The 19,891-nt window shown below is 41.9% G+C and overlaps 1 pseudogene; it reads right to left on the bottom strand.

Moving 5' to 3' along the window:
- Positions 1 to 6,625: 6,625 nt before the first annotated feature.
- Positions 6,626 to 7,157, bottom strand: LOC130876040 (60S ribosomal protein L17-like; annotated as a pseudogene).
- Between the last annotated feature and the right edge of the window lie 12,734 nt (positions 7,158 to 19,891).

The following is a 19,891-nucleotide window of genomic DNA, read 5'->3' as shown; positions in this document are numbered from 1 at the left end:
GATAAGTATGGATAAATTTACATTCTTCTTCATGCCAATATTCAGTTAGACCAACACTATTTGTTGACAATGCTTTCTTTTTTCCATTGTATAATTTTGGTTTCTTTGTGGAAAATCAGGTTTCCATAGAGTTGTTGATTTATATCTGGGTCTTTTATTCAATTCCAGTGATCCATCTATTTTACACCAGTACCATGTGGTTTTTATTATTATAATTCCATAGTAGAACTTAAAATCAGGGATTGTGATAGCTCCAGAAGTTTTTTTTTTTTTCCAGGATTGTTTTGGCTATCCTGAATTTTTTGTTTTTTCACATGAATTGAGTACTGTTCTTTCAAGGTTTGTAGAGAATTGTGTTGGGATTTTAATGGGGATTGCATTGAATCTATAGATTGCTTTTAGTAAGATGGCCATTTTTTTCTAGGTTAATACTATCAATTCATGAGCACGGGAGATCTTTCCATCTTCTGATATTTTCTTTAACTTCTTTCTTCAAAGACTTGAAGTTCTTGTCATACAGGCCTTTGACTTGCTTGGTTACAACAAGGTATTTTATATTATTTGAGTCTAATGTAAAGGGTGTAGATTCTCGGATTCTTTTCTCTTTCTTATTTGTACATAAGGGGCTACTGATATTTTTGTATCCAGCCATGTAACTAAAGTGTTTATCAGCTATAGGAATTCCCTAGTAGAGATTTTGGGGTCACTTATGTATACTATTATCTGTGAATAATGATACTTTGACTTTCTTTTTTCCAATTTGCGTTCCCGTTCCCTTGATTTCCTTTAGTTATCTTACTGCTCTAGCTAGAACCTCAAGTACTATATTGAATAGGTGTGGAGAGAGTGGACAACCTTGTCTTGTTCTTGATTTTAGTAGATTTGCTTTGAAGTTCTCTTCATTTAATTTGGATGTTGGCAATCAGCGTGTTTAGGTATGTCCCCTGTGCACCCACACTCTTAAACCAGAAAAAAATGGTGATTCATATGTTTCTTGCTTTCTTTGATTCACAATGTATCCAGTTTGATTTACAATGTATCCGGTTTTGACAGTTTAGGTTTAGGTGTCAAATGAAATCAAAATACTGGAAGTTAAAATCACAAGATGCATGGTAGTAGGTATTGAGGGGAAATGTGAGGGTTAAAAAAATAATTCCTCTAGGTTATAATCGCATTCGAAGATGAAGTGTAAAAGTGGGGGAAACCTTAATTCATAAAACATGATATGCTACAGCTCAATCAATCAAGTGCTATGAAATGGTTTATGATGGGTTGCCACATCAGCAGAAGCTTTAGCTGCAGCTGGGACTGTGCTCAGCTGGAATTGGGATGGAACTGGAGCAAGAGGCCGACACAGGTGAAATACAGAGAAGGTTCTTTAAGCTGTGAGTCTTACAGCTAACCTGATGAAGAAGAAGGGATCTGACGAAAGGGAAAGCACACACAGCTTTTGGGAAGCAGCTTTAGTTTCTCTGTCTCAATGATGCTTTGCCACTGTAGTGTATCTCGGTGCCTTCCTTTTCCTTCCAACCCTTTTCTAATCCAATCAAACTACATCAGCATATTTTCCAAACCAATTTTCAGTTCTAATCAGTGCCAGGTTGTGACTCTATTTGCCTCCTCCTTCTTTCATGATTACTTTTAAATTATTACCCACTTAAGTAGGCCTACGATCACTGACTCTGCCTATTTAATCCTCTGGGATATCACTGTAACAAAGTATATTAGTATTTTTATGAGTTTTTTGAGAATGTGTATGCTGCTAAGCCTTCTCTGAGAACTGACTTGGCTGTGGTTGACTAATGACAAGCCTCTCATCCTATTCCTTGGTTAGAGCCTAAGCTTGTCCTGGGAGGATCTGTGTTTTCATCTGTGCTGAACATGTGGTTTTGGGGTAAGGAGGTTATCTGGCTTATCCACCTCTCCAAGCTCTGAACTAGAAAAGAAAAGTTTCTTAATTCATTTGGAAGTAAAACCTGACCTCAACTAAGATAAGGTTATTTATAGATGCTGTTTATCCCACGTGGTGTGGGTGTTTGTTTGACTGCAGAATGTTAATGTGTTTGATTATGGGGTGCTGCTGCCCTAGGCTCTTCTGAAGGTGTTACCTATTTTAACACATATATTGAAAACAATTTCAATTCCAAGATACATCTGTCCTCAGGGTTTCAGAGAAGCTACTATACAACAGTATATATTAATGTTCTATTTGGGAGCTAGAGGAAGCTGAGGGTAATGGGGGATAGAATAGAACTTAGGTCAGTGGTTCCCAAAGCTTATAGAATCATGTATAGAGCTCTTAGAACAGAGAAGCATTGTAACACTCACTTAAGAGGAAGGTTCACTGGTCTAGGGTTGGGCATGGGTACCACATCCCTTTCCTGCCTAGCTCACTGGGGATTCCTGATGCACAGCTGGAGCCGAGAAGCAATGGCCCCGACTAACGATTCTCCAATGGAGTTTACTTACCTCTTCCACAGTCCTGAAACCGTTTCCAAATGTCGTCTGGTGTTTTGGAGCCATGCGTTCCTGGATGAACTTGAACCATTTTCATCAGTGCTAAATGTGTTGAAGCTCAGGCTATCGAAAGTTGAGAATTGCAGATTGGAATACTCATCTGGAGAGAAGACTTACACCACAAAGGAGCTCCAGTAAAAGGCTATGATTAATAAAGAAGAATTAAAAAAAAAACAAAACAGTCTCCTAAACAGGCAACTTTGAAGGCCTTCTGATATCTTCTAATCAAAGAATTTGTCTTAGAGGCTAGAGAATTCTCTTCAGTGTAAATGGAGTCCATTGTCTGTTTTGGTTTGATTTATAAGTTAAGAAATGGGCATCTCCTCTATATTTTATTTATTATATTTTATTTATTGTGTAGTTTTGAAAACTGGGGTTGTAAGACGGGGCAGTATTTTGACCTGATTTAAGTGTAAGCCTGGAGCAGCCTCCGATGCTTATTTTACTATCATTAGAACAATGCTGCTTGTTTTGCTTAGACACACTAAAATGGACTTTGTTTTTTAGTATTTAGTGTTTGGATTGGACATTTTTCCATTCTTATTTTTTCCTATTTGTAAAAGGGCAGTCAGCAGCACTTCAGCAAGGATTTCTCTTTCCATGGTGGTCTCACAATGAACACCTGGTACCAGGTGCAGGGTCTTGATGAAACACCATCAAAATTCATAACCGAAGAGAGTGAATCACCCTCTGCAGAGGGTGAGGGAGGTGTTTGATTTATGCCAAGAAACACAAGAAGTTATCTCACAAAAGCTTTTACATGCCATGCTGGCTGTTCTCCACCTTGAGTGTTTGGCTTCATGGGTGGAACGCCATTCCTATGAGCTATTTTGGAAACCCTCCCTATTTTAATTTATAGAGGCATGCAGCAGCCATAAATTATAAGCTTTTAACCCTAGCCTCAATAATGACAAATGAATTAGGTCATGTGATGTCCCTTGGTAATGTGTTCAGATGCTTTGTAAAAGCAAATTTTCATATATATTCATATATTTCATATATATTAACACACATACATATATACATATATATATTCTTCTTTGGATTTTTTTTTAGATGCATGAATGCTTTAAAATGCAGCAATAGTATTGGGCGGATGTGGAGGACATGTTGTACATGTCACCATTAGTGGCATTATTGCCATTTATGGAGTTGTTGGGAGGTTGCTAGGTTGTAGCACCAGATACCTCGAAGAGGTGAATGTGTCAAACAGACCAACTCCTTTCTTGCCACCACTTCCATAGTTCTTGCCCAAGTTTGTGACATTGTTTTCATGCATTTTTGAAGGGAGCTTACTCTATGGCTGAGGCCAGCTTAGCAGAGGCTCTGGAAGAGTCATCAAACAGAGATGCAGACCTGGGGATAGGGGTCGGAACCTGTGTTTCCAGTTGAGATTTGATGTAGACCATAGCTAAAGAACTGCAGGTCAGAGGCTTCTTGTTCCTGGGTCTCCATCTCCTTGCGGGTAAGAGGGCAGCATAACTGGGTAACTGCTGCAGCCTTAACCACTGAAGACTGTTGGGTTGTGAGCTTAAGGAAAGCCCAAGTCTACTAAAGGGGCAACTTTGAAGGATCCAGAGGTTAGAAAGCTGGGGTTTCCAAAGCAAATGCAGCCTGTCAGCTAGTTTGATTCACTATTTGCGTTGAGAGGGCTTTCCCACTCTCTTTTAAATTATTTTATTTTAAATGTATTTAAAATAGAATGTGGTATAATGTCTTCAATTTGCCCCTTGTTCTACAAAGCGTAAAATATTCACCATCTAACCTCCAGGGAAAAGTCACCCACCCCTCACTATTCACATCCTATGTTGGGAATTCAGAATAGAGATCCCACGACAAACTAGTTAAGAAAGCTGAGTTCTATTCTATCCTAGTCATCAGGATGGATGCCTTGCTTGTATTTTCCCATCCGTCAAATTAATTGCTCCCTTTGATTTTGGTCTTAATGCTTTAAGATGTCTTAAATTGTTACTTTATCAAAAGAACAACAGTTCTTTTTATAAATAGTTATGAAATATTCTAAGTCAAAACATTTCTTTCTGACTCTTTACCTTGGTAATGACTTTGGCCCTTTTGGTTCTCTTATTGAGTCTTTGAAGAGAACATTTCCAAAAATCTCTTTTGCAGCATTTCTTTAGCGTAGCTCTCTTTTGTGGGGACTGACAGCATAGTAAGTCCAAAGGTATCCTGTGCCAAATTTGGGTGACATGATTTGTTCTTTTCTGACTGTGAAGATGGAAAGATACAGGTGTTGACAGTGGCCCTGCCATTAGTCTTATTGACAGGCCAGTCTGTGGCCCAAGGAATGCTGGTGACCTGGACAGACCAGAATGCATGAGCAACAGAGGGAGAGGTGATGGCTGGACTGGGCTTCTGTTTCCTGTGTGTGCCCCATCCTAAGAGCTCCAACTTTTCCACTGGCCCAGTTTAGGCAGTGTTTATTTACCACCAGCTGTTCCTGATGAGGGAAGAGTGTTTTGTTTTGTTCCCTGTCTGGTGTGAATCTCAGAGCCTAGACTATGACTTTACTTGGCAACGGGGTCTTTTCAAGTACATTAGTTAAAGATTCTTGAATTTAGGACAAATCTCACGCAATGATGAAATCCTTGATGGGCAGTGGTTCTTAACACATGGATCGCGACCCCTCTCCTTTCGCTCCAAAAATATTTACATTACAATTCATAACAGTAGTAAAACTACATACAGTTAGGAAGTCGCAACAGAAATAATTTTACGGTTGGGGACACCAACACATGCGGAGTTGCATTAAAGGGTTGCAGTGTTAGGAAGGTTGAGAAGCACTGCTCTAGGAGGAGACAGACAGACAGACAGAGAGCAAGACCACATGAAGATAGAGGCAGAACTTGACATCAGCTGCCGCAAGCAGAGAATATTAGAGCTAGAAGCCGGAAGAAGTCAAGAAGCAGTCTTCTCTTAAGGCCTTTAGAAGGAATTCAGCCCCATGAATACTTTGATTTTGGATATTTGTTCATTTGAGCTAAGAAAGAATTTATTTTTGTTGTAAAATTCTGCCTGGTGGTTTTACGTTGATGGTGGAAATCATCAGAAATGAATACTTCCTCTTCCTGTTAGGTCAAAGAGAACACAAGCTGTTCTGGTCTCTCTGAGCGCCCACTGAAGGTCACTGTATGTGGCATGTGTCACAGTAATTCCATCCCACACTCTGAGGCCACACTTCTACCTCTGGTTTCTCTGCTGTGGTGACTTGTTTCTTCACAGGCAAAGAGCTCAGGGTGTCCTTAAGTTCTGCCCATTTCCCAGCGTCTTGCCTGGTTAGCCAAATAAATGTTTGTTATATAAAAGGTCGAAGGAACTGATGATATCTAGTACTGAGGATGTATACTAATAAAGATCTATTTTACTAGGAATTTAGCGTTTGGTTGAAAAGGAAAGACAGACTACAGCAGATAAACTAGTGTCCTAAGGAAAACCACTGTGAATGGCTAGGAATAGGTGTGATTTATAATGCTCCACACACCTGAGCCTCCCATCAAGCCCTCCAACTCTGCTCTACAAGGAGACTGACTGCTCTCATCAACCTGACCCTGCTGCTTCTGAAGCATGTCTCTCAAAGACACCACGGGACGGGATGTTTGTTGTTTTTGTTTTGTTTTGCTGGTTTGCTTTTTCAGTATGACCCAACTAACGTAGGATAGGGAAAGTTCTTAGATGCTGCCCAGCAACTGGGAAGGCCACAGACTGCTAGCTGGTGATGGCTGTTATCATTGCTGCTCGTTCTGTCTTTGTGCCATTGTTCACCAAACACAGCCCCCGCCATCACCATGTGCATGACACATCTAAAACCTGATATTATTTCCCCTCCCAAATTCAGTCTCTCTTCTCCTTGAAGTTCTATTTTTTCTAAATATCCAAACTTGAAACCTTAAAGACCGATGTCGGTTTTTGTTCCTATAAATGAATCAATAAATTCCATATAACACTTTAGCTACTTGACCAGTCTTTTTAAGCGTGTCCTTCTAGTGAACTTCTATTCCAAGTCAGAGTCACTAGTAAGATGCCTGGGACTCTTGTACTTTTTTTTTTTTTTTTTTTTTTTACTTTTATCTGCATTTATTTCATGTTGAATTTATTCCCATGCCATAAGTTTTTGTCTCTTCAGTTTCTTCTGGGATATCTTTTTCTTCTGTGCAACCTCCTCTTCTGGCTTTGGAACAATCTGTTCCTTTTCAGTGAGGATCATCTTGATGTGGCAGGCGGAGCTCATGTATGGGTTAATCCAGCCGTGAGCTCTGTAAGTTCGTCGGCGCATCTTAGGTGCTTTGTTCACCTGGATGTGCTCAATGACCAGAGAGTCCACATCTAAACCCTTCAGTTCAGCATTGCTCTCTGCATTTTTCAGCATGTGCAGCAAAAATTCTGCACTCTCTTTTGGCCACTGACCCTGTGTCCAGCCCTGGGCGCACCTACGACTCCACCATTGTACCGTCGGAATGGCACACACTGCTTCTTCAAAGTGACATCTTTCAGATACTTGGTGGTTTTTCGGATATGCATACCCTTGATGGCCTGGGCCGTTTCACGGGTGTTCTTAAAGTGAACCCGAAGGTTTGATCCTCTCGATTTGCATGATTTTCTGGGTCAAGAGAGTAGCGAACCATCTTCACGGGTCACCTCTGGCCGCTTACAGGAAGAGCGACTCTTGTACTTGTTAAAGATGGTTACAGCTTGGGGTTAAAATTGTGTGTGTGTGTGTAGAGGATAAGTAAATAGGTATTCATATCTATACATACAAACATGTCTCTCCTCTCCTTCCTCCCTTCCTTTCTTCCTCCTTAGCATGGTCCTACTGTATACCCAGGCTGGCCTAGAACTCACTACACAGACCAAGCTGGCTCAGAACCACCAGTTCCCTTCTTTAGCCTCCACACCCAGACGTTATTTCTGATCCAGTATATTCTTTGAGATTTTTAGTATTTAGTGCAGTTTTAGCTTTTCTCTCCCCCTAAAATGATGACTATTTTAGAAGTGACACATATTCTCACCACATCAGCGCACGGAAAGCACGCATGCTACTCTTGACTACCCCAGAGCCCGTATGGACGGTGGAATTACCAGAGCTCCAGGAGCTAAAACTTTAGGGAATTGCTCCCCTAACATCTTGATCCTTCTTAACCTGCAATCCTATCCCCTGCCGAAAAGGTCTCAAGTCCTGACAACTCAGCTATCAAATGTTTGTCACACAAAATCACTTCACACTCTCTGCTTTTGTACTCTGGGTCTAATCACTGCTGCCTGTGACCCAGAGACTTTGGAATATCTTATACTTGTTTTCATGCTGAGAGGATGCTTCAAACTTGAACATCAAGTGGCCTGAGGTGCCTTTGATTCCACCTGTCATTAGCTCAGCATCCTTCTTGTTGTGCATCCTGCTCTAAGTATGCTGGCCTTTCCTTATTCTGCAAAACTGAAACCAATGCCTGCCATAACAATGACATTTCTGCTGAAGTAATGGCCGGAAACCAATGATTCATTCTTGCTGAGGCTTCCGTGGTTGGGTTAGGCATCCCTGCTGCAGACTGTGGCTCAGATTTGTGTGTGATCCTTCTACCTTAGGTCTGGGGGTAGCCGCTCTCGGGGATGCCTTCTGATGGCAGATGGCCAAACACAGAGAGCAATCAAAACTTCTGGGTAGACATGATGTTACTACATCTAATCTCAGGCAAGTGAAGCCCGTGAAAGATATATACCCAAGGCTGAAGCTGGCAGGAGGAGTAATCTCTGCTCAGATGAAATCGTGGAGAAGGACCAGAGAGCTGGGAGAAACGTTTTTCAAGTCACTGGTCTCGGGAATGTGTGGGTGCAGTTTCTCCCCCTTGGCTCTTGTCTCACCAGACTTCTTTTCTTATTGTATCCACGCAAGCTCTTATTCAGATGTTACCCTGTGAGAGGAAATTCCTTGACCCACCTTTGATAGATTCCCCAGAAACCAAGCCATTCTCTACCGTATGTCCTGCTTCATTCTCTCCATAATGAGTCTCCCTTAAAAACACTGCATGATATTTATAGACTTATTCATCTGTTGTTGCCTATTCCCCATATCTTTATTCCCATTATGTGGGATACCTTGGGACTTAAGATGAAACCTCTGTACACACTAGAAACATCAGTGAATTAAGCAGCGGTTTTTATTACTTTTATTTTCTTGGGAGGAAGTTTTTTTTTTTTTTTTTGCGCCAACCCTTGTTAGGTTTAAAGATTAAAGTATGCAGTCTCACTGCCTCCATCTCTTTCTCTCCCTCTTTGTGTTTTACATGCACAGCCGTAAGTATGTGTGTTTCTACTTTATTGAAAGGTTACTTTAATTCCTTCTAAATTCTCATGGAGAAGTAAAAGATGTTAGGTTAATAGAATAATAGAAAAATTAAAATTCTGCAAGGCTTAATGTCTTCATCCCTCAAAATCGATATTGGCTCCTGATTTCATCTATTTTCTGTTAAGCCAGATTTAAATCCTTTATTCTTGAAATTCTGCAATTGCATTTGATGCTTAATTTTCTACTTTCCTCATTTAGTGCTCGGCAATGCAGACTTCTAAGCTTCTCATAAATATCTCTCAGAGCTTATTTATTTCTTATTCTATGCCTAGCTCAGGGTTCCTGACCTCTCTTTCCCTGAACAGTGAAACCTTGACACCTTTTGCTCATCCATATCATTTGGGAACCTATGTGCCAGAACTTTTATTCTGAAGTGAATTCTATTTTTTTTTTTCTTTTGGTTTTTCGAGACAGGGTTTCTCTGTGGTTTTGGAGCCTGTCCTGGAACTAGCTCTTGTAGACCAGGCTGGTCTCGAACTCACAGAGATCTGCCTGACTCTGCCTCCCAAGTGCTGGGATTAAAGGCGTGTGCCACCACTGCCTGGCCTGAAGTGAATTCTAGACAGGATTCTCAAAACAGAATCGTTTATTTCCTCCAACTTGAAGGGCAGGGTAAGAGAAAACAAACAAACACAATCTTTCCAGACTGATGAGCTGGCTTAGTGGTAAAGGCCCTTGTAGCCAAGGTTGATGACTTGCGTGCTAACCCTGGAACCCAGTGTAGAAGGAGAGAACTGACTCTCCCTGCAACCATCCGCCTTCCTAATAATAAATACATACACGCAAAGAAAGAAAGAGAAGAAAACCTCTCCAGTTTGCTGTTACCTTAAACTTAGTGACTCCCCCAAATATACACATGAAGTATTATTCGGGGGGATTAAAATGAAATTCAGTGATTGACTCATTGAAAACACTAATAAATTCTTGAATTATTTGTTTATTAAAAATTCAGATTCAATTAATGTCTTATATTTTCACTTTCTAAGCTTTAACACTTCTTTGAAGACAAAAGTAGGAATATTTTCAAGAATTTTCTAGAAGGTGGTGGGGTGTATTGGTAAATCTACATGGTGGAGGGTGAATTGCAGGGACTGATATGAATTTGAAATCAATCTGAACTATGCAGCGAGTTGTAGTCCAGCCACGGCTACTTACCAACATGCTATTTTTATTTTTTAAGTCTCCATAAAACAATTAAAAGCAAATATACCAGTGATCAAAATATTCAAGCCCCAACTAAAAAAAACCACCTATGACTGAATGATATTTATATTATTATATTATATTAATTTATAATATTAAGGTATTTATAATAGCCTTAATATTAATCCCAGGGAACCACACAAATAGCACATTTCGCATCTGAGGAGCGCACTGGAGACACAGTGCTAGTGAAAACACGGTGCTGGTGGGGACACAGTGCTAGTGAAGACACAGTGCTGGTGGGGACACGGTGCTAGTGAAGACACGGTGCTGGTGGGGACACGGTGCTAGTGAAGACACAGTGCTGGTGGGGACACGGTGCTAGTGAAGACACGGTGCTGGTGGGGACACGGTGCTAGTGGAGACACGGTGCTGGTGGGGACACGGTGCTGGTGGAGACACGGTGCTGGTGGGGACACGGTGCTGGTGGGGACACGGTGCTGGTGGAGACACGGTGCTGGTGGGGACACGGTGTTGGAGGAGACACAGTGCTGGCTACATTGTCCATGGCCTTCTGCCCCTCACAGTCAGTCCAGATTTAATAATTCCTGAGAGGAATTGAGGTCTCAAAGAAAACATCTCTTGTATCACTGCAGCGTCCCTTAGATCGGATTCTTCCGGAACTTTGAGAATGGGCCATTTGGGTAAGTTATTCCCAGTTTAGAGATAGGAAGGAGTCCAGATGTCAGGCTTTCTTTATCTCTCAGAGATATCCAAGGAAAAGATACCCACTCTGGAGCCAAGAATAGTCATGTAACAAAGCTTCACTTCCATGCTGCAGAGAAACCCCGTCTCAATGCACTGCATAAATGCCTGGAAGGCGGCTATTACAGAAGAGGGTAATATAGTTCAAAATCACTCGCAGGAAGGCCTGCTTTAGCTTCTAGGAAAAGCAATTAAATGACAAATGTGAATTGCCTAGAAGTGATGTAACCTCTCTCCTCTGCCTACAGAATGCAACTCTGGTGCCTCGTGGATGATGTCCAACTTTGAACTTTGCCAGCGAGGAATAACTGAGAAAACTGCACTGACCTAGTTTCTAAACAATGCGGACATTTAAGTACAATTTAGGTTTTTAACTACTGGTGTAATAATGCACCCATGGTTTGAGAATCTCTGTGCACTGGATAGAGTTAGTGCTTGGGACATAATTATCAGAGTAAGTCTCAAAGCGTGGATCACGCCTGCCATCCTGTTATGGGCTTAACATAATAGCCAGCGTGGGCTGTTTCACCGGCTTCACAGAAATAATGGGGGCCAAGTCTCATTCGTTTCCCAAATGAATCTCTAGCAGCCAGGCAGAAGGAAGCTCCCTTTTAATCTGCTGACCTTCCACCTCATGGCTTTATTTGTGTCCTGCCTTCCTGTCATGCTTGCTCCGGGATCCTAAGGGCATACTGGTGTGATGAAGGCTGCTCCATCTCTCATAGATCAGGTGGAAAGAGGAAACTATCCAGAGAGTCCTGGATCAGCACTGTTTTGGTGCCGACCCTCCTCGAGTTTCTTTGATGGAGGATGCATGCGTCCTGGACGGTCCCGTGGGTAAGCATCGCATTCGCGGCTATGCTCTTCCTGACCTGGATAAGTTTCATCTTGTGGTTTCATCGCATGCTTGCTTAAAAGAGCTCTGTCCATAATCATGTGGTTGCCTTCTATTCCTCATGCTGGGATACCATGGAAGCAAGGCTAGGCAGCTGACTTAGAGATGTTTCCAGACTCTAGAAAACATTCTGGCAGCAGCTCCTCTAAGAAGGCCAAACACTAATCGTGCCTCCATGGCTAACTCACCGTTGCATTCTGGGAATTTTGTCATATAGGCTGGGTTTTCCTAGGAGAACTTGGTGAGGGCATCTCGTGGTGTTTAACAGAGTTTCCTAACTTATGTCTTGGTGAGCAGGGACTGCTCATTTTCCCCTTCATTTATTTATAAAACGTATTTATTGCATACCTTCCATGCCTGAGCACCTTTCCTTGCAGGAAACAAAATAGTGTTTTCATTGACATGTGTTTCAAAGGAAGATACAAAGAATCACATTAAAACTGAATAGAGAGAATGCTAGATATTCATAAATACTACGCAGAGTAATAAAACAGATATTGGGGGGATGGGGAAGACACTCATGGTCACTGCTATTACAGGTGGCCCCATGTAAAACTGACTGAGCAAAGGATATTGGAAGAGATGCTTGAAGGCACTCAGGCAATCAGCAACGCAGCTCTGATGGAAGGCAGGCAGAGCACAAAGAGGGAAAGCCCCACAGCATGAATGTATATCCTGCTACATAGAAGGAACAAGGAGGCTGGGTAGTGGGAGAAACACATGCATGTGTAGTGAGCTATAGGGGTGTGGTTATGCAGGCGGTGGGGAGCAGGATGCAAAGTTATGTCGCTTTATAAAGATCTTGTATTTTGCTCAAAATGAACTAGAGAGCTCCTGGAGGGTTCTGAGTATAGAAAGAGTTTGTAACGTGACTCAGCTTTCCACAGGAATATACTGATTTTGATGAAAATGGGTTGCTGGGGGTGTGGGGAAGAGAGGAGACTTTTTTTTTAAACCAGTGAACTAAGTATGTTCATTCTTCTTGGCTGTCTCCTGAAATTCCATTATAATGATAGCACACAAGATAGCAATTATAAGGGTTGGAGAAATAGCTCAGTGGTTCAGAGCACTTATTGTTCTCTCCTGCCCAGATTCCTTATAACTGCAGCCATACTTACCTTCTCCGCCACACATATGAAGGAGGGAGCTGAGAGAAATTTCCTGGACTGAAAAAAATATTGGTAGAGGCTGATGCCCTAAAATTCCCACAGAGAAACTGGGCCACTGTTAGTTCCAGGGTAACACAGAGCTCATGCTAAGGCAGTCATGCTGTGTGGGAAGGAGCAAAGCAGACCAGGGCATCGTCAACACTTCCCGATCATAGGGGAGACTGGATGGGGTGGAAACAAGAGCATCTGTTTAGGGTAAGAAGGGCGGGTCTGAATCCCTGCCATGGCTTTGCTTGATAATGGGCTGTAATGTGCAGGCTGAAATAAATCCTTTTTGTCTTGAGTTGCTTTTGGTCATGGTGTTTATTACATCACCAGAAAGCCAAGAGGAGCAACCCAGATCCTCACGTTTCTGCTTTTAAATCCAGAATGCTTATCTGTTCTTATGGCTACCTGCCTTTATCCCCAAACCTTCACTTCTTTTAGGAGGACCCTTCATAATTAAATACTTAGAACCTCCCCACCCCTGTAGATGGAAGTCTCTGTCCCTCCCATGCCAAAGTTGTTCAGTCCTAAAGACACACACAATAGCTTACATTAGTTATAAACTGTCTAGCCTATTAGCTCAGGCATTTTATTGACTAGCTCCTACAACTTAAATTAACCCATAATTCTTTTTTATGTTTAGCCACACGACTTGGTACCTTTTCTTAAAGAGGCATTCTCGTCTTGTTTCCTCTGTGTCGAGCTGGTCACTGTGTCTCTGCCTTTTCTCTTCCCACAATTCTTGTAGTCTGGTTGCCCCACCTATACTTCATGCCTGGCTACTGACCAATCAGTATTTTATTAAACTAATACAAGTGACAAATCTTTACAGTACACAATAAAATTATCCCACAGCACACTCCCATGCCTCTTCCCTTTCTTTTCTTGTCATGTCTTCTCTCTTCTTTTGGGACTCCTTTCTGCTTGTCTTTGGACTATTTGGTCTCTGGCCTCCTCTTTATATATCTTGACCATCTTACCATCTGTAGAGCTCTGTCATGCCGCAGTCCCAGCCTCACAGACACATACCACCAGATGACTCACCTTCGGACACTGCCAGCCTTACGCTGCACACACGGACGCTTGCACACTTTCTCTGCACCACAGCTGGGAGGGCTATCTCAGACTGGCAAAGCAGGAGAAGAGAAGGAGAATTCCAAGTAGTGGGATTAATGAGGCAAGAGATGAAGTTTCTGAGCCATGACGGGGCAGAGACATGTACACATATGTATGATACTGAGTGCATGTGCCTATGCTTTTCCAGGTGAATCCAACACTATTTGTGGGTAGGATGGGCATATTTCCTGATGATGCTTACCCTGGCTGTTCAGCTGAATATCTATGTTGGTTGAAACACTCTCAAATATAAATATGTGCCTATGATGTGCATGGTATCCCTTTAGATATGATATGTTTTTTTTTTTTCAGTGCTCAACCTCAGCTTATAAGTTGGGAGGAGTGGTTGCTAATAAGCCAGTCTCTAGATATACTAGTTATGATATTTGGAGGATCACTATGAGACCTATCTCAGAAGTTAAAACTGTCTATCTATCGCTTTTGTGATGAGAGACTGTGTGTGTGAGATCAGAAAGGGTATGAAAACACGTGTAGGTTCTTCCATGTGTGTGTATGAGACCAGGAAGGGTATGAAAAGCCTGTGTGGGTTCTTCCGTCCACTTGGATATCTCTATTGTGTATATTTTCCCAATTGCATCCAGACAGCATCAGAACTAGGCAGTCTAGGAGCATTTATCCATGTTCTCAAGTCAGAGTCTGTTCTCTTAATGGAAAGTGTAGCAGCACTCAGCTAAGACCCTCACCTCCTTGTAAAAGGTGTGGTTAATGCCTTAGCTCTGTGGAACTTTGTCAGCTTCTCTGGCTGAGACGACATTGGTCTCAGTCTTGGACATTCTGAGTACATGTTCCTCTGGGCCACACAGAAGGGCTGCACCTGAGAATTGCGGTCAGCTGCTTTCTGAAATGACTGTCACTCCAGAACTATAAAACAGCTAATGACATACCGCTGTCCCATATGCTACCCGAGTCAGTGTGGTTTTAATTATTTCTCCTGGGATGAGCTCAAAGCCTCAGAGAATCTCAGAAAACTTGCAATGAGACTGTGACTTAATTTTCAGCCAGACAGGGTGTGATGGGTCTCCGGCAGAGCCTACAGCTGTGGTCTATCTGCATCGGAGCGGTGATGTACACAACTGTTGCTATGGTGACCTCCAAAACTCAAAGGGTGTGGGAATTTAGGGATTCCCAGAGGAGTACTGCAGTTCTTTGCACAAGGCCTCTGTAACCTGCTACTCACAGGCTTTTAAAAAGAAGTTGTACTGAGCAAGATCCCTAAAAATCTAGTTCCTTGGCATCTAAATGCAACAGAAACATAAAAATTTAATATAGGAATTACTTTGTCTATGTATGTAAGTGTGTGTGTGTGTGTGTGTGCATGTGTGATAGAAATAATATGGGGATGTTTTTAAGCATCTGTAATGGTATCTCATGAGTCAGGACAGAACCCATGCATCCATTTTTTCTCCATTTCCTACAATTCCAGCGGTTTTCTTGATCTCTAGTTAATAATCAGGTATCTGAGGTTTCCTTCTCTTTTCACTGTGCTTTTTATATTAGTCCTTTGTGACACTTTCAATTTTAATAATAATTTAGCTGGTTTATCTACCATGAACTATTGAGTTTCTACCCTATGTGTAGAAATATATTTTATGTTTGCTTTTCATATATGTATAAAATGGTGTGGAAAGAGAAGAAGCAGTGAAATCTAGTATTCCACAAACCCTCTTCCAAAGTCTCACAATGCAAACTCAAATGCACAAAGTTCTTTATAACGCTCCTGCCGAGACCCTCTCCTACCCACTTCTCCCATAGTGTATCACAGAGAATGTTATGGAGAGAGTAAGTAAAATTTGTTCAGTTCCAGTATGTTTTTGGTGATCTTTGGCTAGAGGACATTGATAGCAGTATTCTAGCAGGTAAGTTACCCAGACATCCCTGACCCCTTTTATTTATTCCTTTACTTGTTTGTTCATTGTATGCACATTTTTGAGCAGTTGCCTTAATTTGGAGATGCCTATTGTAATGTGAGATCAATTATGTGCTACTGGCCATTAGAGAGAATGTAGGTCTGATGTCTCTCATAGTGGCCTGGTGTTAAGCTCTGCGCTAGTTGCTCTACACAGATAGTCACTGGCCTTTCCATTAGCTCTCCAAGTAACAATCATCATTTTACTTCTACAAATGAGCACACTCAATCTGGAACAAGGTTAAACAAACTCAGCTGAAGAATGTGTGTGGAGGAGGGCAGGGTTTGCAAAGCTCCCTGCAGTTATGCTGTGTCAAAACAGCCTCTAATACTATAATATCTTCTCCCTCAAATGTATTAATAAACCAGGTTTGTTTTAAACAAGAGAAGATTTATAGATGCCCAGGACTATGGAGTCTTGTGCTCTAATGTTAATTATCCACTGTCATTATTTGTTTGTATAGAATTACTCACTGCATTAATATATAATTAGTATTCTAATATATATTAATCATTATATTAGTAGATTAGACTGTTACAACAAAATACCCCAGTTGGAGTGGTCTAAACAACAGATAGTTATTTTCTTAGAGTTCTGGAGGCTGGGACATCCAACATCAAAGTCCAACAACAGGCTCTGATGTTTCTTCTTGTAAGAAAACTAACCGAATGACAAGGGCCCCACCCTTGTGTCCTCATCTGACCCTAATTATCTCCCAAAGATGTATCTCCTAGTACCAGCTCACTGGGCCAGAGTTCAGCATCAAGTTTTGCAACCTAAACATCCAATCTGTAAATCTCCAGCATGTGGTCTCACCCACAACAAAGCACCTGAGATCCTAGACTGTGTGCCTTACATGCACTCTGAGTGTTTTATTTCTCTCCTTTAATTCCAAACTACTGCAGAGATCCATGCCTCTGGAAGCTGCCTGGCTTCCTGTGGCCCTTTCTCGAAGATTCCCTACAGTCAGGGACAGTGGTAAGACGGTTGGGCAGGAGAAAAGGGGGGTCTCATTGTCTAACTCAGTTCTGCTGTAGTAATCAACCCAGGCTGGTTCTAACAAGGGAGCAGAATGAAAAAGGGAAGAAAATTCAGAGCACTGTGTTTCTTAAACCCTCCTACAAAACTAGTCAAACCACATTCCTTTTAAAGTCTGTAACTCTTGATTAGAAAGTTCCCAAATGAAATCCTTGTTGGTACTTTTCTATCTTTAATTAAAGAATAAATACATAAGATAGCATTTGCTACCCTCATAAATGAAACTAATAACAGAATGAACATGAGTGTGCCTGGTCCCGTCTTGAGGCATGGAACACGGGCAGTGTGTTTTGACAGCTCCTAGAGGGCTTTGCTGCTGCAATCAACACTCTGTCTTCTCAGAGGTAGCTGCTCTCAGAATTTTGTGAGGTTTTAGTTTCACAACATTTTAAATTACATAAAAATAGAAAGAAAGCAAGATTTATAACGAGTACATGTGTCCCATTTCAAAGTGTTACTAAAAGTATCATTTGCGAAAAAAATCATGGATATCTCATTTCAGATTTCCCCATTTCTTGTTTCAGTTAAATATAAATTAGAAGAACGAAAAAAGAGAGCAATAGCAATACTCTGTGCTTCTAATTGTACCTTTTTTGAGATCTAATCTCATTAGCTCAGCAGCTACTTTTGATATAGCCAAGAATGGCCTTGAACTCCTGATCCTTCTTCTACCACATCCTAAGAGCTGGAATCACAGATGTGTGTCACGATCCCCAATTCTTCTTCTTCAAGTGCTTTTGCTAGCATATATTAATTAGTCACACTAATGGGGTTTATGGCATGTTTATATACATGTATAATCAATGTATTTGGATCACTTCCATTACTCTCTTACGTTCTCTTGTCTCCTCATCCCATAACCTCTATTTCCCTACATCTTCTCAACCAGCCCCCTTCAGTTTTCATGTCCTTCTATGGTACATGAGTTCCATTAGGCTTGTCCACAGGAGCCTTATGTCACTGAAGAAAATGTCTCTGCAACCCCATCAGCCATTAATTGTGTATGAAATCCCCAGGAGCAGTGAGCCCCTCACCTGTCCATCCCAGGGTGCTGATGTGCCCAGCCTGTGGAGCTTTTATGCACATAGTCACAGCAGCTGGTTCAAGAGTATCACAGCTATGCCACGTCTAGAATTCAGTGTTCCATACCATTCTCCCTCTTCTTTAGGTTCTTAACATTCTTTCTGCCTCTCCTTCCAAGATGTTCCCTGAGCCTTGGAGGAGTTGATGTAAGCATCCCACATAAGGCTAATTACTTATTTTCAGCACTTTGACTAGGTTCTGAGCCTCAGCAGTTGCTTAGGATCGCTGTGAACTCCCTTTGACCAGAGCTGCCAGAGGGACAATTCTCTGGGCACAAACATAGTTATTTAGGAGGTGATTTGACAGACACATCATGTCCATTCAGCAAACAACTGCAGTAGTTTCTCCACTGGGGTCTATTACGCCCCCCCCCCCCACGCCCCAAGCCATGCATTTTTGGCCGCATTACACTACTTGATTAATTTTCTCTTGTGAAGTGGGCATCAAATCCAATTAGAATGGTGTTTGTTACCCCCCCCCCCCCCATAAAAAGCTTGCTACTGTTGTACCAGTGGGCTCATCTTGCCTGGCCAGTTGGTTCTGTACATGGGGTTGGCAGCTGAGTAAGGCCTGATAGAACTTTCCTCCTGCAGCCGCCTTAGCACCCCATAGTACTCTGGGGATGAACCAGTAGACAGCGCACTCCCAGCTCAGATTCACTTTGATTTCTTTCTGGCCTTTCACTGAACCCTTTGCATGCCTGTCTCTCTTGTTGCAATTTTCTGCCTTTTGAATCCGTGTGACACGTGGGGGTGAACTAGAGGAATACAGAAGCAGGGAGAGACAGTAGTTGAAGGAGGAGCCAGACCATCTTCCTCAACTTCTGTGAGATGAAACTGAACTGACCAATCATCAGAGGACTCCATTTCCCACCACAATGGTAGGTTCAGGGTGAACATGTGACCCAAGTGAGATCAGTAAGCATCAGTCTCTGGCCTTTCGCAAGAACTCTTAGGAAAGAAACACACCTTCCACTGGGAATGCCGTCAGTCTCGACTTTGTAAACTATCCACGGGGGTCAGTTATACGAATAATCATGGTTATAGCAGCATAGTGATTTTGTTGAAATGAAGGAAATCAAGGAAAAACAGTTTTGAAATAAAATGAATCGACTGTCTTTGTTTTTACACCTCAAGGATATATCAGCCAGAAGACACATCCCTATGCAATAGCAGTTAACCCCATCATCACTCCCAGACAGGAGCTCAGCTCCCCCAATTGTTCTACTCATTAACATAAGGGATGAAGCATGTTTGTTAGAACTTTGCTTTCAGTGTGTTCTCACTCCTTAAAATAGGCTTGTGCTAGTGATGTCATCCCACACACATCGCTCGTTCTATTTTTATACTTATTTATTTGACATATGAGCCTCTGTTTTTACTCTGAGTCTAGCTGTTGTTGGGAACGGCCTGTCTGAGAGCTCTTCTGTCATAGCCAGGGAATGAGCTTCTACCTCGAATCCTGAAGTTTTCTCCAAATGTGTAAATTCTTCCCTCTCTTCCTATCTCCTAGTCTCCCCCTCCTCCCGTGCGTTTATGTATACATGTGTATGTGTGTGTATATGTTTGTTGATGTTGGATGTCTTCCTTGACCCTTCTGTCTGAGTTTATTGAGCAGGCAGGGCATCTCACTGAGCCGAGAGCTCTCATGTGGCTCGATGGGGAGGGCAGATATCCCTAGGATCTTTCTGTCTCTGCCTTCCTAGTGATGGGGTAACAGGTGTGTGCTGATTTTTAGGTGGGTACTGGGAAATGAACCTTAGGTTCTCATGTGTGCATAGCAATTTAGTGACTGAATCATCTTCCCAATATATCTTTCTTCTTTTTTAAAGTTCTGGTTACCCTGGAACTTGCTATACAGAGAACATATTGTCCTCAAGCCCACAGAGATCTACCTG

This window comes from Chionomys nivalis, chromosome 6, assembly GCF_950005125.1.
Source record: "Chionomys nivalis chromosome 6, mChiNiv1.1, whole genome shotgun sequence".
Lineage (NCBI taxonomy): Eukaryota > Metazoa > Chordata > Mammalia > Rodentia > Cricetidae > Chionomys > Chionomys nivalis.
Note: the sequence above shows the minus strand (reverse complement) of the source record. Positions and strands in the feature narration are given on the sequence as shown.